The sequence below is a fragment of the Ranitomeya imitator genome, chromosome 6 (assembly GCF_032444005.1).
Source record: "Ranitomeya imitator isolate aRanImi1 chromosome 6, aRanImi1.pri, whole genome shotgun sequence".
In the NCBI taxonomy this organism is placed as follows: Eukaryota; Metazoa; Chordata; class Amphibia; order Anura; family Dendrobatidae; genus Ranitomeya; species Ranitomeya imitator.
In genome coordinates, this window is record NC_091287.1 from 88,359,073 (window position 1) to 88,377,129 (window position 18,057).

Consider the following 18,057-nt stretch of genomic DNA (forward strand, 5'->3'; position numbering starts at 1 on the left):
TCCCCTAGACCTTTGGGTGGTTCAGGGCCCAGGTGTAGATATGGACATTCAAGGTCTGTCCTCTTGTATGGATCATCTCTCTGCAAGGGTACAAAACATTCAAGATTTTGTGGTTCAGAATCCTATGTTAGAGCCTAAAATTCCTATTCCTGACTTATTTTCTCGGGATAGATCTAGGTTCTTGAATTTCAAAAATAATTGTAAACTGTTTCTAGCTTTGAAACCCCGCTCCTCTGGTGACCCCGCTCAACAGGTAAAAATCATTATTTCTTTGTTGCGTGGTGACCCTCAAGACTGGGCATTTTCCCTTGCGCCAGGAGATCCAGCATTGCGTGATGTTGATGCGCTTTTTCTGGCGCTTGGATTGCTTTATGATGAACCAAATTCAGTGGATCAGGCAGAGAAAATCTTGCTGGCTTTGTGTCAGGGTCAGGATGAGGCGGAGGTGTACTGTCAGAAGTTTAGAAAGTGGTCTGTGCTTACTCAGTGGAATGAATGTGCCCTGGCGGCAATTTTCAGAAAGGGTATTTCTGAAGCCCTTAAGGATGTCATGGTGGGATTTCCCACGCCTGCTGGTCTGAATGAGTCTATGTCTTTGGCCATTCAGATCGATCGGCGCATGCGTGAGCGCAAAGCTGTGCACCATCTGGCGGTATTCTCTGAGCATAGGCCTGAGCCTATGCAGTTGCATGTAAAGAAGCTGCGGAGCCTATGCAGTGTGATAGGACTTTGACAAGAGCTGAACAGCAAGAACACAGACGTCGGAATAGGCTGTGTTTTTACTGTGGTGAATCCACTCATGCTATCTCCGATTGTCCTAAGCGCACTAAGCGGTTCGCTAGGTCTGCCACCATTGGTACGGTACAGTCTAAATTTCTTTTGTCCGTTACTCTGATTTGCTCTCTGTCGTCCTATTCTGTAATGGCATTTGTGGATTCAGGCGCTGCCCTGAATTTGATGGACTTGGAGTTTGCCAGGTGCTGTGGTTTTTTCTTGGAGCCCTTGCAGTATCCTATTCCATTGAGAGGAATTGATGCTACGCCTTTGGCCAAGAATAAGCCTCAGTACTGGACTCAATTGACCATGTGCATGGCTCCTGCACATCAGGAGGATATTCGCTTTTTGGTGTTGCATAATCTGCATGATGTGGTCGTTTTGGGGTTGCCATAGCTACAGGTCCATAATCCAGTGTTGGATTGGAAATCTATGTTTGTGTCCAGCTGGGGTTGTCAGGGGGTACATGGTGATGTTCCATTGCTCTCAATTTCACCTTCCACTCCTTCTGAAGTCCCTGAGTTTTTATCAGATTACCGGGATGTATTTGATGAGCCCAAGGCCAGTGCCCTACCTCCTCATAGGGATTGCGACTGTGCTATTAATTTGATTCCTGGTAGTAAGTTTCCTAAGGGCCGTCTGTTTAATTTATCTGTGCCAGAGCACGCCGCTATGCGGAGTTATATAAAGGAATCCTTGGAGAAGGGTCATATTCGTCCGTCGTCGTCACCGTTGGGAGCAGGGTTCTTTTTTGTGGCCAAGAAGGATGGTTCTTTGAGACCTTGTATTGATTACCGCCTTCTTAATAAAATTACAGTCAAATTTCAGTATCCTTTGCCGTTGCTGTCTGATTTGTTTGCTCGTATTAAAGGGGCTAGTTGGTTCACCAAGATAGATCTTCGAGGGGCGTATAATCTTGTGCGTATTAAACAAGGTGATGAATGGAAAACTGCATTTAATACACCCGAGGGCCATTTTGAGTACCTGGTTATGCCATTCGGGCTTTCCAATGCTCCATCAGTATTTCAGTCCTTTATGTATGACATCTTCCGAGAGTACCTGGATAAATTCCTGATTGTGTATTTGGATGATATTTTGGTCTTTTCGGATGATTGGGAGTCTCATGTGAAGCAGGTCAGAATGGTGTTCCAGGTCCTTCGTGCGAATTCCTTGTTTGTGAAGGGGTCAAAGTGTCTCTTTGGAGTTCAGAAGGTTTCATTTTTGGGGTTCATTTTTTCCCCTTCTACTATCGAGATGGACCCTGTTAAAGTCCAGGCCATTTACGATTGGACTCAGCAGACATCTGTGAAGAGCCTGCAAAAGTTCCTGGGCTTTGCTAATTTTTATCGGCGCTTCATCGCTAATTTTTCTACTGTTGCTAAACCGTTGACTGATTTGACCAAGAAGGGTGCTGATGTGGTCAATTGGTCTTCTGCGGCTGTAGAGGCTTTTCAGGAGTTGAAGCGTCGTTTTTCTTCTGCCCCTGTGTTGTGCCAGCCAGATGTTTCGCTTCCGTTTCAGGTTGAGGTTGATGCTTCTGAGATTGGAGCAGGGGCTGTTTTGTCGCAAAGAAATTCTGAGGGCTCGGTGATGAAGCCATGTGCTTTCTTTTCTAGAAAGTTTTCGCCTGCTGAGCGTAACTATGATGTTGGTAATCGTGAATTGTTGGCCATAAAGTGGGCATTCGAGGAGTGGCGTCATTGGCTGGAAGGAGCCAAGCATCGCGTGGTGGTCTTGACAGATCACAAGAATTTGACTTATCTTGAGTCTGCAAAACGGTTGAATCCGAGACAGGCTCGATGGTCATTATTTTTTTCGCGTTTTGATTTTGTGGTTTCGTACCTTCCGGGCTCTAAGAATGTGAAGGCTGATGCCCTGTCAAGGAGTTTTGTGCCTGACTCTCCGGGTGTTCCTGAGCCGGCGGGTATTCTCAAAGAGGGGGTAATTTTGTCTGCCATCTCCCCTGATTTGCGGCAGGTGCTGCAAAAATTTCAGGCTGATAGACCTGACCGTTGCCCAGCGGAGAAACTGTTTGTCCCTGATAGATGGACTAGTAGAGTTATCTCTGAGATTCATTGTTCAGTGTTGGCTGGGCATCCTGGAATCTTTGGTACCAGAGATTTGGTGGCTAGATCCTTCTGGTGGCCGTCTTTGTCGCGGGATGTGCGTTCTTTTGTGCAGTCCTGTGGGACTTGTGCTCGGGCTAAGCCCTGCTGTTCTCGTGCCAGTGGGTTGCTTTTGCCCTTGCCGGTCCCGAAGAGGCCCTGGACGCATATTACTATGGATTTTATTTCGGATCTCCCCGTCTCTCAAAAGATGTCGGTCATTTGGGTGGTTTGTGATCGCTTTTCTAAGATGGTCCATTTGGTACATTTGTCTAAATTGCCTTCCTCCTCTGATTTGGTGCCATTATTTTTCCAGCATGTGGTTCTTTGTATGGTATCCCGGAGAACATCGTTTCTGACAGAGGTTCCCAGTTTGTTTCAAGGTTTTGGCGATCCTTTTATGCTAGGATGGGCATTGATTTGTCTTTTTCCTCGGCTTTCCATCCTCAGACAAATGGCCAAACCGAACGAACTAATCAAACTTTGGAAACATATCTGAGATGCTTTGTTTCTGCTGATCAGGATGATTGGGTGTCCTTTTTGCCGTTGGCTGAGTTCGCCCTTAATAAATCGGGCCAGCTTGGCTACTTTGGTTTCGCCGTTTTTCTGCAATTCTGGTTTCCATCCTCGTTTCTCTTCAGGGCAGGTTGAGTCTTCAGACTGTCCTGGTGTAGATACTGTGGTGGATAGGTTGCAGCAGATTTGGACTCATGTGGTGGACAATTTGACATTGTCCCAGGAGAAGGCTCAACGTTTCGCTAACCGCCGGCGCTGTGTGGGTCCCCGACTTCGTGTTGGGGATTTGGTTTGGTTGTCGTCTCGTTATGTTCCTATGAAGGTTTCCTCTCCTAAGCTTAAGCCTCGTTTCATTGGTCCGTATAAGATTTCTGAGGTTATCAATCCTGTGTCATTTCGTTTGGCCCTTCCTGCTTCTTTTGCCATCCATAATGTGTTCCATAGGTCGTTATTGCGGAGATACGTGGCGCCTGTGGTTCCATCCGTTGATCCTCCTGCCCCGGTGTTAGTTGAGGGGGAGTTGGAGTATGTGGTGGAGAAGATTTTGGATTCTCGTGTTTCGAGACGGAAACTCCAGTACATGGTCAAGTGGAAGGGTTATGGTCAGGAGGATAATTCCTGGGTTTTGGCCTCTGATGCTCATGCTGCCGATCTGGTTCGTGCCTTTCATTTGGCTCATCCTGGTCGGCCTGGGGGCTCTGGTGAGGGTTCGGTGACCCCTCCTCAAGGGGGGGGGGGGGGGGGGTACTATTGTGAATTCTGTTGTCGGGCTCCCTCCTGTGGTCATGAATGGTACTTCGGCTGGTTCTGTCCATGGACTTCCTCTGGTGGGTGTTTCTGAGTTTCACAGGTGACTAGATTAATTCGTTAGCTGCTGCTCTATTTAACTCCACTTAGATCTTTGCTCCATGCCACCTGTCAATGTTCCAGTATTGGTCTGTTCACTCCTGGATCGTTCTTGTGACATGTCTTCCCATCAGAAGCTAAGTTCCAGCTTGTATTTCTTTGGTTTGCTATTTTTCTGTCCAGCTTGCTATTTAATTTGTTGTCTTGCTTGCTGGAAGCTCTGGGTCTTTTTGCGCCCTCTGTGTGGTCTTTTTGTAGGTTTTTGTGCTGACCGCAAAGTAACCTTTCCTATCCTCGGTCTGTTCAGTAAGTCGGGCCTCACTTTGCTAAATCTATTTCATCTCTGTGTTTGTATTTTCATCTTTACTCACAGTCATTATATGTGGGGGGCTGCCTTTTCCTTTGGGGAATTTCTCTGAGGCAAGGTAGGCTTTATTTTTCTATCTTCAGGGCTAGCTAGTTTCTTAGGCTGTGCCGAGTTGCATAGGGAGCGTTAGGCGCAATCCACGGCTATTTCTAGTGTGTTTGATAGGTTTAGGGATTGCGGTCAGCAGAGTGCCCACGTCCCAGAGCTCGTCCTTATTATCAGTAACTATCAAGTCATTCCGTGTGCTCTTAACCACCAGGTCCATTATTGTCCTGACCACCAGGTCATAACACGTCACTACTACCTCCTACCTGATGTACATGCAGCAGCGGCACTACTACCGCCTACCTGATGTACACGCAGCATCGGCACTACTACCTCCTACCTCATGTACACGCAGTACCATCACTACTACCTCCTACCTGATGTACATGCAGCACCGGCACTACTACCTCCTACCTGATGTACACGCAGTACCGTCACGACTACCTCCTACCTGATGTACACGCAGTACCGTCACTATTACCTCCTACCTGATGTACACGCAGCATCGGCACTACTACCTCCTACCTGATGTACACGCAGTACCATCACTACTACCTGCTACCTGATGTACACGCAGTACCATCACTACTACCTCCTACCTGATGTACACGCAGCATCGGCACTACTACCTCCTACCTAATGTACACGCAGTACCGTCACTACTACCTCCTACCTGATGTACATGCAGTACCATCACTACTACCTCCTACCTGATGTACACGCAGCATCGGCACTACTACCTCCTACCTGATGTACACGCAGTACCGTCACTACTACCTCTTACCTGATGTACATGCAGCAACGGCACTACTACCTCCTACCTGATGTACACGCAGTACCGTCACTACTACCTCCTACCTGATGTACACGCAGTACCATCACTACTACCTCCTACCTGATGTACACGCAGTACCGTCACTACTACCTCTTACCTGATGTACACGCAGCACCGGCACTACTACCTCCTACCTGATGTACACGCAGCACCGGCACTACTACCTCCTACCTGATGTACACGCAGTACCATCACTACTACCTCCTACCTGATGTACACGCAGCATCGGCACTACTACCTCCTACCTGATGTACACGCAGTACCATCACTACTACCTCCTACCTGATGTACACACAGCATCGGCACTACTACCTCCTACCTAATGTACACACAGTACCGTCACTACTACATCCTACCTGATGTACATGCAGTACCATCACTACTACCTCCGACCTGATGTACACGCAGCATCGGCACTACTACCTCCTACCTGATGTACACGCAGTACTGTCACTACTACCTCCTACCTGATGTACACGCAGCACCGTCACTACTACCTCTTACCTGATGTACATGCAGCACCGGCACTACTACCCCCTACCTGATGTACACGCAGTACCGTCACTACCTCCTACCTGATGTACACGCAGTACCATCACTACTACCTCCTACCTGATGTACACGCAGTACCGTCACTACTACCTCTTACCTGATGTACATGCAGCACCGGCACTACTACCTCCTACCTGATGTACACGCAGTACCGTCACTACTACCTCCTACCTGATGTACACGCAGTACCATCACTACTACCTCCTACCTGATGTACACGCAGTACCGTCACTACTACCTCTTACCTGATGTACATGCAGCACCGGCACTACTACCTCCTACCTGATGTAAACGCAGTACCATCCCTACTACCTCCTACCTGATATATACGTAGTACCAGCACTACTGATGTACATATAGTACCGGCACCACCTACCTGATGTACATATAGTACCGGCACCATTGCCTACCTGATGTACACGCAGTACCGTCACTACTACCTCTTACCTGATGTACATGCAGCACCGGCACTACTACCTCCTACCTGATGTACACGCAGTACCATCACTACTACCTCCTACCTGATGTACACACAGCATCGGCACTACTACCTCCTACCTGATGTACACGCAGTACCATCACTACTACCTCCTACCTGATGTACACGCAGTACCATCACTACTACCTCCTACCTGATGTACACGCAGTACCATCACTACTACCTCCTACCTGATGTACACACAGCATCGGCACTACTACCTCCTACCTGATGTACACGCAGTACCGTCACGACTACCTCCTACCTGATGTACACGCAGTACCGTCACTATTACCTCCTACCTGATGTACACGCAGCACCGGCACTACTACCTCCTACCTGATGTACACGCAGTACCATCACTACTACCTGCTACCTGATGTACACGCAGTACCATCACTACTACCTCCTACCTGATGTACACACAGCATCGGCACTACTACCTCCTACGTGATGTACACGCAGTACCATCACTACTACCTCCTACCTGATGTACACGCAGTACCGTCACTACTACCTCTTACCTGATGTACATGCAGCACCGGCACTACTACCTCCTACCTGATGTACACGCAGCACCGGCACTACTACCTCCTACCTGATGTACACGCAGTACCATCACTACTACCTCCTACCTGATGTACACGCAGCATCGGCACTACTACCTCCTACCTGATGTACACGCAGTACCATCACTACTACCTCCTACCTGATGTACACACAGCATCGGCACTACTACCTCCTACCTAATGTACACGCAGTACCGTCACTACTACCTCCTACCTGATGTACATGCAGTACCATCACTACTACCTCCGACCTGATGTACACGCAGCATCGGCACTACTACCTCCTACCTGATGTACACGCAGTACTGTCACTACTACCTCCTACCTGATGTACACGCAGCACCGGCACTAGTACCTCCTACCTGATGTACACGCAGTACCGTCACTACTACCTCTTACCTGATGTACATGCAGCACCGGCACTACTACCTCCTACCTGATGTACACGCAGTACCGTCACTACCTCCTACCTGATGTACACGCAGTACCATCACTACTACCTCCTACCTGATGTACACGCAGTACCGTCACTACTACCTCTTACCTGATGTACATGCAGCACCGGCACTACTACCTCCTACCTGATGTAAACGCAGTACCATCCCTACTACCTCCTACCTGATATATACGTAGTACCAGCACTACTGATGTACATATAGTACCGGCACCACCTACCTGATGTACATATAGTACCGGCACCATTGCCTACCTGATGTACACGCAGTACCGTCACTACTACCTCTTACCTGATGTACATGCAGCACCGGCACTACTACCTCCTACCTGATGTACACGCAGCATCGGCACTACTACCTCCTACGTGATGTACACGCAGTACCATCACTACTACCTCCTACCTGATGTACACACAGCATCGGCACTACTACCTCCTACCTGATGTACACGCAGTACCGTCACTATTACCTCCTACCTGATGTACACGCAGCACCGGCACTACTACCTCCTACCTGATGTACACGCAGTACCATCACTACTACCTGCTACCTGATGTACACGCAGTACCATCACTACTACCTCCTACCTGATGTGCACGCAGCATCGGCACTACTACCTCCTACCTAATGTACACGCAGTACCGTCACTACTACCTCCTACCTGATGTACATGCAGTACCATCACTACTACCTCCTACCTGATGTACACGCAGCATCGGCACTACTACCTCCTACCTGATGTACACGCAGTACCGTCACTACTACCTCTTACCTGATGTACATGAAGCAACGGCACTACTACCTCCTACCTGATGTACACGCAGTACCGTCACTACTACCTCCTACCTGATGTACACGCAGTACCATCACTACTACCTCCTACCTGATGTACACGCAGTACCGTCACTACTACCTCTTACCTGATGTACATGCAGCACCGGCACTACTACCTCCTACCTGATGTACACGCAGCACCGGCACTACTACCTCCTACCTGATGTACACGCAGTACCATCACTACTACCTCCTACCTGATGTACACGCAGCATCAGCACTACTACCTCCTACCTGATGTACACGCAGTACCATCACTACTACCTCCTACCTGATGTACACGCAGTACCGTCACTACTACCTCTTACCTGATGTACATGCAGCACCGGCACTACTACCTCCTACCTGATGTAAACGCAGTACCATCCCTACTACCTCCTACCTGATATACACGTAGTACCAGCACTACTGATGTACATATAGTACCGGCACCACCTACCTGATGTACATATAGTACCGGCACCATTGCCTACCTGATGTACACGCAGTACCGTCACTACTACCTCTTACCTGATGTACATGCAGCACCGGCACTACTACCTCCTACCTGATGTACACGCAGCACCGGCACTACTACCTCCTACCTGATGTACACGCAGTACCATCACTACTACCTCCTACCTGATGTACACGCAGCATCAGCACTACTACCTCCTACCTGATGTACACGCAGTACCATCACTACTACCTCCTACCTGATGTACACGCAGTACCGTCACTACTACCTCTTACCTGATGTACATGCAGCACCGGCACTACTACCTCCTACCTGATGTAAACGCAGTACCATCCCTACTACCTCCTACCTGATATACACGTAGTACCAGCACTACTGATGTACATATAGTACCGGCACCACCTACCTGATGTACATATAGTACCGGCACCATTGCCTACCTGATGTACACGCAGTACCATCACTACTACCTGCTACCTGATGTACACGCAGTACCATCACTACTACCTCCTACCTGATGTGCACGCAGCATCGGCACTACTACCTCCTACCTAATGTACACGCAGTACCGTCACTACTACCTCCTACCTGATGTACATGCAGTACCATCACTACTACCTCCTACCTGATGTACACGCAGCATCGGCACTACTACCTCCTACCTGATGTACACGCAGTACCGTCACTACTACCTCTTACCTGATGTACATGAAGCAACGGCACTACTACCTCCTACCTGATGTACACGCAGTACCGTCACTACTACCTCCTACCTGATGTACACGCAGTACCATCACTACTACCTCCTACCTGATGTACACGCAGTACCGTCACTACTACCTCTTACCTGATGTACATGCAGCACCGGCACTACTACCTCCTACCTGATGTACACGCAGCACCGGCACTACTACCTCCTACCTGATGTACACGCAGTACCATCACTACTACCTCCTACCTGATGTACACGCAGCATCAGCACTACTACCTCCTACCTGATGTACACGCAGTACCATCACTACTACCTCCTACCTGATGTACACGCAGTACCGTCACTACTACCTCTTACCTGATGTACATGCAGCACCGGCACTACTACCTCCTACCTGATGTAAACGCAGTACCATCCCTACTACCTCCTACCTGATATACACGTAGTACCAGCACTACTGATGTACATATAGTACCGGCACCACCTACCTGATGTACATATAGTACCGGCACCATTGCCTACCTGATGTACACGCAGTACCGTCACTACTACCTCTTACCTGATGTACATGCAGCACCGGCACTACTACCTCCTACCTGATGTACACGCAGCACCGGCACTACTACCTCCTACCTGATGTACACGCAGTACCATCACTACTACCTCCTACCTGATGTACACGCAGCATCAGCACTACTACCTCCTACCTGATGTACACGCAGTACCATCACTACTACCTCCTACCTGATGTACACGCAGTACCGTCACTACTACCTCTTACCTGATGTACATGCAGCACCGGCACTACTACCTCCTACCTGATGTAAACGCAGTACCATCCCTACTACCTCCTACCTGATATACACGTAGTACCAGCACTACTGATGTACATATAGTACCGGCACCACCTACCTGATGTACATATAGTACCGGCACCATTGCCTACCTGATGTACACGCAGTACCGTCACTACTACCTCTTACCTGATGTACATGCAGCACCGGCACTACTACCTCCTACCTGATGTACACGCAGCATCGGCACTACTACATCCTACGTGATGTACACGCAGTACCATCACTACTACCTCCTACCTGATGTACACACAGCATCGGCACTACTACCTCCTACCTAATGTACACGCAGTACCGTCACTACTACCTCCTACCTGATGTACACGCAGCATCGGCACTACTACCTCCTACCTGATGTACACGCAGTACTGTCACTACTACCTCCTACCTGATGTACACGCAGCACCGGCAATACTACCTCCTACCTGATGTACACGCAGTACCGTCACTACTACCTCTTACCTGATGTACATGCAGCACCGGCACTACTACCTCCTACCTGATATACACGTAGTACCAGCACTACTGATGTACATATAGTACCGGCACCACCTACCTGATGTACATACAGTACCGGCACCATTGCCTACCTGATGTACACGTAGTACTGGCACTACCACCTACCTGATGGACATGTAGTACCAGCACTACCACCAACCTAATGTACATATAGTACCAGCACCATTACCGACCTGATGTACATATAGCACCGGCACCATTACAGACCTGATGTACATGTAGTACGGGTGCCACCTACCAGATGTACACATAGTACTCGCACTACCACATACCTGATGGACATGTAGTACCAGCACTACCACCAACCTAATGTACATATAGTACCAGCACCATTACTGACCTGATTTACTTATAGTACTGACACCATTACCGACCTGATGTACATGTAGTACTCGCACTACCACCGACCTGATGTACAAGTAGTACCGGCACTACCACCTTCCTGATGTACATATAGTACTGGCACCATTGCCTACCTGATATACATATAGTACCGACACCACCTACCTGATGTGCACGCAGTACCGGGCGGCACTACCACCTACCTGATGTACATGTAGTACCGGTACCATTGCCTACCTGATGTACATACAGTGGGGCGAAAAAGTATTTAGTCAGTCAGCAATAGTGCAAGTTCCACCACTTAAAAAGATGAGAGGCGTCTGTAATTTACATCATAGGTAGACCTCAACTATGGGAGACAAACTGAGAAAAAAAAATCCAGAAAATCACATTGTCTGTTTTTTTAACATTTTATTTGCATATTATGGTGGAAAATAAGTATTTGGTCAGAAACCAAATTTCATCTCAATACTTTGTAATATATCCTTTGTTGGCAATGACAGAGGTCAAACGTTTTCTGTAAGTCTTCACAAGGCCCACACACTGTTGTTGGTATGTTGGCCCATTCCTCCATGCAGATCTCCTCTAGAGCAGTGATGTTTTTGGCTTTTCGCTTGGCAACACGGACTTTCATCTCCCTCCAAAGGTTTTCTATAGGGTTGAGATCTGGAGACTGGCTAGGCCACTCCAGGACCTTGAAATGCTTCTTACGAAGCCACTCCTTCGTTGCCCTGGCGGTGTGCTTTGGATCATTGTCATGTTGAAAGACCCAGCCACGTTTCATCTTCAATGCCCTTGCTGATGGAAGGAGGTTTGCACTCAAAATCTCACGATACATGGCCCCATTCATTCTTTCATGTACCCGGATCAGTCGTCCTGGCCCCTTTGCAGAGAAACAGCCCCAAAGCATGATGTTTCCACCACCATGCTTTACAGTAGGTATGGTGTTTGATGGATGCAACTCAGTATTCTTTTTCCTCCAAACACGACAAGTTGTGTTTCTACCAAACAGTTCCAGTTTGGTTTCATCAGACCATAGGGCATTCTCCCAAAACTCCTCTGGATCATCCAAATGCTCTCTAGCAAACTTCAGACGGGCCCGGACATGTACTGGCTTAAGCAGTGGGACACGTCTGGCACTGCAGGATCTGAGTCCATGGTGGCGTAGTGTGTTACTTATGGTAGTCCTTGTTACATTGGTCCCAGCTCTCTGCAGTTCATTCACTAGGTCCCCCCGCGTGGTTCTGGGATTTTTGCTCACCGTTCTTGTGATCATTCTGACCCCACGGGGTGGGATTTTGCGTGGAGCCCTAGATCGAGGGAGATTATCAGTGGTCTTGTATATCTTCCATTTTCTAATTATTGCTCCCACTGTTGATTTCTTCACTCCAAGCTGGTTGGCTATTGCAGATTCAGTCTTCCCGGCCTGGTGCAGGGCTACAATTTTGTTTCTGGTGTCCTTTGACAGCTCTTTGGTCTTCACCATAGTGGAGTTTGGAGTCAGACTGTTTGAGGGTGTGCACAGGTGTCTTTTTATACTGATAACAAGTTTAACCAGGTGCCATTACTACAGGTAATGAGTGGAGGAAAGAGGAGACTCTTAAAGAAGAAATTACAGGTCTGTGAGAGCCAGAAATCTTGATTGTTTGTTTCTGACCAAATACTTATTTTCCACCATAATATGCAAATAAAATGATAAAAAAACAGACAATGTGATTTTCTGGATTTTTTTTTCTCAGTTTGTCTCCCATAGTTGAGGTTTACCTATGATGTAAATTACAGACGCCTCTCATCTTTTTAAGTGGTGGAACTTGCACTATTGCTGACTGACTAAATACTTTTTTGCCCCACTGTATATTACCGGCACCACCTACGTGATGTACACGTACTGGCACTACCACCGATCTGATGGCCATGTAGTACAAGCACTGCAACCAACCTAATGTACATATAGTACTGGCACTACCACCGACCTGATGTACATATAGTACTGGCACTACCACTGACCTGATGTACATATAGTACTGGCACTACCACCGACCTGATGTACATATAGTACCGGCAGTACCACCGACCTGATGTACATATAGTACTGGCACTACCACCGACCTGATGTACATATAGTACTGGCAGTACCACCGACCTGATGTACATATAGTACTGGCACTACCACCGACCTGATGTACATATAGTACTGGCAGTACCACCGACCTGATGTACATATAGTACTGGCACTACCACCGACCTGATGTACATATAGTACCGGCAGTACCACCGACCTGATGTACATATAGTACTGGCAGTACCACCAACCTGATGTACATATAGTACTGGCACTACCACCGACCTGATGTACATATAGTACTGGCAGTACCACCGACCTGATGTACATATAGTACCGGCAGTACCACCGACCTGATGTACATATAGTACTGGCACTACCACCGACCTGATGTACATATAGTACTGGCAGTACCACCGACCTGATGTACTCTTAGTACCGGCACTACCACCGATCTGATCTACACGTTGCTCCGTGTAAAGCCGGGGTCACACTTTCGAGTGCAATGCGAGAAACTCGCACGAGTCTCTCACCTCAATACCTGGCACTCCGCTGGCTCTCGGGGACGGAGTGTGCGGCTGTATGTATTCCTATGCAGCTGAAAGCTCCGGTCCTGAGTATTGAGGCGAGAAACTTGCGCGAGTTTCTCGCATTGCACTCGCAAGTGTGACCCCGGCCTAACAGTAATGGACATTGCAACAAACAATACATTTCTGCTTCTTTAATATTATTTCTTATAGTTCTGTTCGCCATTAAAAAATATATGCTTTATTTTGCTATAAAAAAGTAATACCAATTCATAGTGGAAACCCCCTTTAAGTCCCGACTGTCTATGGGCAGCTCTGCTGTCAGGAGAATTCCTGCAGTTATGGCCATAAGTTACTGCCCTGGGTTCTCACAGCTACAGAGAGAAGTCCTCACACACGGACGGCACATACGGACGGCACATACGGACGGCACATACGGACGTACCTCCCGCCCGGGGTCCTGTGAATGGCCGCTGTCACCTCACTGCCCGGCGCGGACTCCCTGCCTGGAGCGAAGCTTCCCCTCTCACTGTTCTTCAGTCTCGGCTGCCCTGCACTCCGGATTCCTGATTGGTCGAGGGGTGTGCACCGCTGCTCTGCCATTGGTTAGGACGTACGTCAATATAGGAAGTAACCAGAGGGCGGGACTGTCGCGGTTGTCAGTGTGCGGTGTCGTGCGGCGGGCACCGAGTGTAAACAAGCGGAGTCACGACAGAGCTCCGCACTGAGGGGAGACACTCACCGGGGTCTTTATTCCCCATAGACAGCGCAGTATAAGTGTACAGCGCTGATAGCCAGAAACTGGCCGTGTGCTCGGGAACAGTGGGCAACAGGACACAGTATGGCACCCAGGAGCCATTGTTCATGGAAACTCAGGGCCTGGGCTCGTATGGGTTAATGCCTGCACTATGAGGCTCGTTCACACCAACATGTGAACAATAGACTGCTTTAGTTCATCCCTTGAAGGGCCAAGACTATTTTCTAAGGGTATGTGCACAGGTTGCAGGTTTGCCTGTGGAATTTTCGGCAGAGATTCTTCCTCTCGTTGACAGAAAACGCATTTGAAAATCCGAGAGGATTTGATGCGGATTTGTAGGCTAAATAAAGATCTATTATTTAACAAAAGAATTGTGATGTAATTTCTTGTCCAACTTCTTCATTTACATTCTCCATTGAGGAATAATTTTTACACAGAGACTGTAAATAGATAATGCCAAGCCCAATGTTTGTTAATGAACATAATAAAATGGTACATAAAGAGTTAAATAAACACTTTGCGTTAGGGTATGTTTCCATGGTCCCGATATGCAGAGCTTTGGACGCAGCAGATACCTGCTCTGTCCAAAGCGCTGCCGGCTTTTGTAGGCGCGGTGATTCCGCATTGAACACGTGTGGAGTCACCGCATCCTATACATAGACTGTGCAATTTATCTTGAGCGTCTCCGCAAGATAAATAGACATGCTGCAGTCTGTAAAGACACGCTGCATGCGTGTATACGCAGGTCTGCCACCTGCATCATTGAACGCATAGTGGAGATGGGATTTCATAAAATCCTATCCACTGTGCAGTAATATCTGGACACTGCGCCTGTATGCAGCATCCAATCCACAGCGTTTGCTGACCGTGGAAACATACTCTAAGGTTGGGGTCACACTTGCAAGAAACTCACGTGCAAGTCTCTCGCACCTCAATACCCAGCACTGCCGCCAACACTGCCGCCAAGGGAGTCACAAAAACACTGAACTTTAGGAAGGCAAAGTTTGACCAGCTTAGAGATGCCCTTAATCTGGTAGACTGGGACAATATCCTCAGAAATAAGAATACAGATAATAAATGGGAAATGTTTAAGAACATCCTAAATAGGCAGTGTAAGCGGTTTATACCTTGTGGGAATAAAAGGACTAGAAATAGGAAAAACCCAATGTGGCTAAACAAAGAAGTAAGACAGGCAATTAACAGTAAAAAGAAAGCATTTGCACTACTAAAGCAGGATGGCACCATTGAAGCTCTAAAAAACTATAGGGAGAAAAATACTTTATCTAAAAAACTAATTAAAGCTGCCAAAAAGGAAACAGAGAAGCACATTGCTAAGGAGAGTAAAACTAATCCCAAACTGTTCTTCAACTATATCAATACTAAAAGAATAAAAACTGAAAATGTAGGCCCCTTAAAAAATAGTGAGGAAAGAATGGTTGTAGATGACGAGGAAAAAGCTAACATATTAAACACCTTCTTCTCCACGGTATTCACGGTGGAAAATGAAATGCTAGGTGAAATCCCAAGAAACAATGAAAACCCTATATTAAGGGTCACCAATCTAACCCAAGAAGAGGTGCGAAACCGGCTAAATAAGATTAAAATAGATAAATCTCCGGGTCCGGATGGCATACACCCATGAGTACTAAGAGAACTAAGTAATGTAATAGATAAACCATTATTTCTTATTTTTAGTGACTCTATAGCGACAGGGTCTGTTCCGCAGGACTGGCGCATAGCAAATGTGGTGCCAATATTCAAAAAGGGCTCTAAAAGTGAACCTGGAAATTATAGGCCAGTAAGTCTAACCTCTATTGTTGGTAAAATATTTGAAGGGTTTCTGAGGGATGTTATTCTGGATTATCTCAATGAGAATAACTGTTTAACTCCATATCAGCATGGGTTTATGAGAAATCGCTCCTGTCAAACCAATCTAATCAGTTTTTATGAAGAGGTAAGCTATAGGCTGGACCACGGTGAGTCATTGGACGTGGTATATCTCGATTTTTCCAAAGCGTTTGATACCGTGCCGCACAAGAGGTTGGTACACAAAATGAGAATGCTTGGTCTGGGGGAAAATGTGTGTAAATGGGTTAGTAACTGGCTTAGTGATAGAAAGCAGAGGGTGGTTATAAATGGTATAGTCTCTAACTGGGTCGCTGTGACCAGTGGGGTACCGCAGGGGTCAGTATTGGGACCTGTTCTCTTCAACATATTCATTAATGATCTGGTAGAAGGTTTACACAGTAAAATATCGATATTTGCAGATGATACAAAACTATGTAAAGCAGTTAATACAAGAGAAGATAGTATTCTGCTACAGATGGATCTGGATAAGTTGGAAACTTGGGCTGAAAGGTGGCAGATGAGGTTTAACAATGATAAATGTAAGGTTATACACATGGGAAGAAGGAATCAATATCACCATTACACACTGAACGGGAAACCACTGGGTTAATCTGACAGGGAGAAGGACTTGGGGATCCTAGTTAATGATAAACTTACCTGGAGCAGCCAGTGCCAGGCAGCAGCTGCCAAGGCAAACAGGATCATGGGGTGCATTAAAAGAGGTCTGGATACACATGATGAGAGCATTATACTGCCTCTGTACAAATCCCTAGTTAGACCGCACATGGAGTACTGTGTCCAGTTTTGGGCACCGGTGCTCAGGAAGGATATAATGGAACTAGAGAGAGTACAAAGGAGGGCAACAAAATTAATAAAGGGGATGGGAGAACTACAATACCCAGATAGATTAGCGAAATTAGGATTATTTAGTCTAGAAAAAAGACGACTGAGGGGCGATCTAATAACCATGTATAAGTATATAAGGGGACAATACAAATATCTCGCTGAGGATCTGTTTATACCAAGGAAGGTGACGGGCACAAGGGGGCATTCTTTGCGTCTGGAGGAGAGAAGGTTTTTCCACCAACATAGAAGAGGATTCTTTACTGTTAGGGCAGTGAGAATCTGGAATTGCTTGCCTGAGGAGGTGGTGATGGCGAACTCAGTCGAGGGGTTCAAGAGAGGCCTGGATGTCTTCCTGGAGCAGAACAATATTGTATCATACAATTATTAGGTTCTGTAAAAGGACGTAGATCTGGGGATTTATTATGACGGAATATAGGCTGAACTGGATGGACAAATGTCTTTTTTCGGCCTTACTAACTATGTTACTATGTTACTATGTTACTTGGACCGGAGCATTCAGCTGCATAGAAATACATGCAGCTGCACACTCTGGTCCCAAGTGCCGGCCGCAGTACTGGGTATTGAGGTGCGAGACTCGTGTGAGTGTCTTCCAAGTGTGATCCCGGCTTTAAACACAGTATCTGTTTAATTTTTCAAAAAAATATGGAAAAAAAAAACTTGCGGGGGCTCCCGCGCAATTTTCAAAACCAACAGAGGGAAAGCCAGCGATTGGATACCCAGCTTCCCAGGCTATTAA

General features: G+C 47.2%; 1 protein-coding gene across 2 annotated transcripts in view; it reads right to left on the bottom strand.

The window, feature by feature from the left end:
• GSDME (gasdermin E) overlaps nucleotides 1–14,410 on the bottom strand; it is a 138,228-nt gene extending 123,818 nt beyond the window's left edge. For both annotated transcript variants that reach the window (XM_069729871.1, XM_069729872.1), the window contains exon 1: nucleotides 14,295–14,410. The gene's annotated coding sequence lies outside the window, so the exon portion shown is untranslated. The remainder of the gene's footprint in view (nucleotides 1–14,294) is intronic.
• Between the last annotated feature and the right edge of the window lie 3,647 nt (nucleotides 14,411–18,057).